We start from the raw sequence: 3,519 nt of genomic DNA on the forward strand, positions 1-3,519 counted from the left end.
GTAAATTTCATTTCCAAGAACAAAACACAAATAGTTTAAAGGTTATTCATTGATTTCAGCCACACAAAAGCCACTGTACTCTGAACACAAACCAATATTCACTTACACATACTATACACACAAGTTTTGCTTAGACAACTACACACAAGCTTCGTGAGAATCCTTCAAAATGCTGTCTATTGAAAATTGTAGAAATGCTTGAGGTAATTACATACCATACGCACACTTCCAACCTATATGTAAATGTATGTATATAAAGAGACCGACATATATACATACATATCGAGTGTGAAGCGGTGCTGCTTTTGCTCTTGCACTTGAAAACCCTTTAATAGGCTTGAGTGGAAATCACTTGTAAATGCCGCAAATTAATGCAAATTAGTTCTCGATAATTAATTGTGTTAGTGCGAGGCCAATGATATATATGATAAATGTTTGCTGCTGTTGTAAAACTTGCGTAAATTTAATAGTTTGCCCTGCAAAGTTTAATAAGCATAAAATGTTTTTCTATAATTAGTTATATTCAATGAAAAGTTGAGTAGTCACGATTATGAGTGGCAATTAAGAAAGACTTAGAGTGACAAATATTTATTTAAAAGCGAAATATTTGGTATTTTGATTGCATTGAGCCAATTTGAATATTTAACGCTATTGTGCTTATGAATATGTCGCCTAATGAACCGTATAAACCGCATAATATTATAAGCTATTATATTTAAATGGTAACGCCATTGAAAAAATAGTTATAGGTTAGATTAGATTAGTCACTTAGTTAATGAGGAGTAGTCATCCTTTAGGAAGCCAACGCTTGACGCAAATTTTTCCAGATTCTCTGGCCTTACTAACGATACCTATTCCATCGTCTCATACATTTAAACCCCTAAATGCTTGAAGCGTAGCCAGTTTCAATGCAGAACAAGTGCACAAAAGATGCCTCAATGTTTCCCTGGCGCCTTGCTCCCGTCCTTTCTTCCAGCCTTCTCGACCTGTTATCCCCATCCTGCAGGTGTGCACCGCCAGCAGACTGGGATCAGTGTGCATTCTATGTATGCTATGTTGATGTTAATTCTACAGTCACAACAATAGCAAAACCCTTACCTTTAAATATACTGCAGTAGTCCGACAGTTCAAATGGCTGTCTTATTCCTAACTCCGGACAGTATATCCCTGTACCAACTCCGTACTCCATTTTCGGACCATCCATATAATTGTTGTTTGCTTTGCACACAGCTACCATACCTTTAACCAATCATCTCACCATTTACTCTGAATCATTTCAGTTCAAAAGTGGGATCATGTATTGGGTGCCTCCGCAAATATTTGCCGAGCTATGGTATGTTAATTTCGATATCCCTGTCCACCACACTACAGCGCCGTTGAGCACAATTGATCTTACTATTGCAACATTGCATGAGAGAGAGAAAACCTTAAGTTGTGCCGTGGAAAATAATATATTATAAGGTCAAATAGCAACAACTTAAAACTCCCATATTATGGAGACTTCCCAAATACTCGCAACAAAACCATGGATATTAGACTCCTGCAAAAATGGGTCTATATTATACATTAGTCTCATATAATAAATTGTCTGATTCGCATCTCTTCGATTGTCGCTACATAAATTAGCTTTCATAATAGGTATACATTTTCGGTTAGGAACTCCGCCTAAAACCACATCCCTTTAACCGATGTCACTTTTCTAAATAGTTCTCAATACTTCAATTCTCATGAATTTAATCTTGGTTTTGTTGTTATTCTCCTACTAACTAATGCTTTAAGCACAATTTTGTAATTCAAAGGAGAACAGATGTCCCTGAACCCCCATCATAATTGCGATAAATCACGCGCACAAAGTAATTGAAAAACCTTTGCAACTTCAGATTACTTTCAGCACGGCTTGTCGCATATAAAAATGTCAGCCGAAAATATTGAGTGGGTGCTACCGACATTTTCGTAAAAATTTACAGCCTAAAGGTATGCAAAGAAATTTCACACCTCTGCTTTAACGAAAAAATCGTATAGCCACAGCGGAAACTACGTGGCGGCATACTTTAGACCGCAAAGTAGATTTCGGCTTGGCGTTAAACACATAAATAATAAATACGCTTTCAAATTAACTTTGTGTTGCCGCATTTTGGCGGTCGCCTGTGTAACGTGCTGTCGCCACACTTGGCGCCTCGCTGGCTATTCTCGTATGCAAAGCATAAATCGTTGCAGAGAGCAAAAATGCTGGCACCCACACCTTTACGGTCAACGCTTTTAAGATTTTTTTCGGTTCATCGCTGACTTTTGCTTTGTTTGTGTTTTAATATTAACTTGCACAACTACCAAATACGTTAATTTTGGCCGCATTTCTGGGGAATATCTACGCCATCTCACATTTCCTCCTGAGCACAGCTCGCTACTTTAGTCCAACTACCGGCGCAACAAAGGCAAATACACAAAATATGAAAATAAAAACGCTTACATAAACAGCACCATGCGGTGTTAAGGTGTCAAGTGTCTTGCCAACATTTACCTGCACCCGCTTGCTATCACATTCACACACTTACACGTTATATACATAAAAACAAATCTCAGTCAACCTCAAGCTTCACCTCAACCCCTCATTGTGAAAATCATAAATCTTATTATGGCCACCGACCGCCAGCGACGACAATATATGCAGTGACATTTGAAATTTGAATTATTTAAAGCTCATGATGGAGCTTTGCTTGGCTTTGGCATATGCATTAGCCCCTTGGCTGTAGTATACCTATAGGGGCGCAGAAGTGTTGTTTATTTGTAGATGGAGTTCGGGTGAATTTCGTGTAAAATTTACGCTTTGCCTACACTTTTACTACAGCCGCATTGAAGTTTATAAGGAAGGAATAGCTTTGGATGTGGCTGCTAAAGTGAGCGCAAAATACTTATGATGAAGTCGTATTTTAGGCGCTTATATCTATTTTGTCTACAATTTAAGATTTCGTCTGAAATAGATATCAAAAGCAACAATTTAATAATTAGAATAACTATTTCTTTCACTATTCTAGATTTTTTTTTCGGGTTCAAAATCTGCAAAATCAATTTTCGGAGTGTGATATTATGAAAGCTTTTAGTGCTTAATACCATTTAGACATTTTTTATGTAAGCTCTTGCTAAATAAAAGGTCTAATAATAATCAAACCATTATTTTTCCAATAGATATCTAGATTATTTGGATTTCGCGTTGTATAAGCGAGATCTAATTACGCCATACTGCCATGGATTTCGTACTAAAAAAACTGCTCAGACACTTTTGTGATTGCTTGACTCAATATTCTTTGAGTACATGTCAAAGATGGACGTTAGTAGAGAGAACATATATCATATATTACAGTTTTTCTTCGATAAAGGTGAAAAACAGGTCTGATAGCTAAAAATGTGTATAATGGTTCTAATACTGATACTGTAACAGCCAATTTATATTTCGTCAAGTCCCTTTCACTAATTTTGATGTAAAGCATGCACCACACTGTGTAAGGGACCATTTAAATAAGG

The sequence above is a fragment of the Bactrocera oleae genome, chromosome 3 (genome assembly GCF_042242935.1).
Source record: "Bactrocera oleae isolate idBacOlea1 chromosome 3, idBacOlea1, whole genome shotgun sequence".
Taxonomy (NCBI): domain Eukaryota; kingdom Metazoa; phylum Arthropoda; class Insecta; order Diptera; family Tephritidae; genus Bactrocera; species Bactrocera oleae.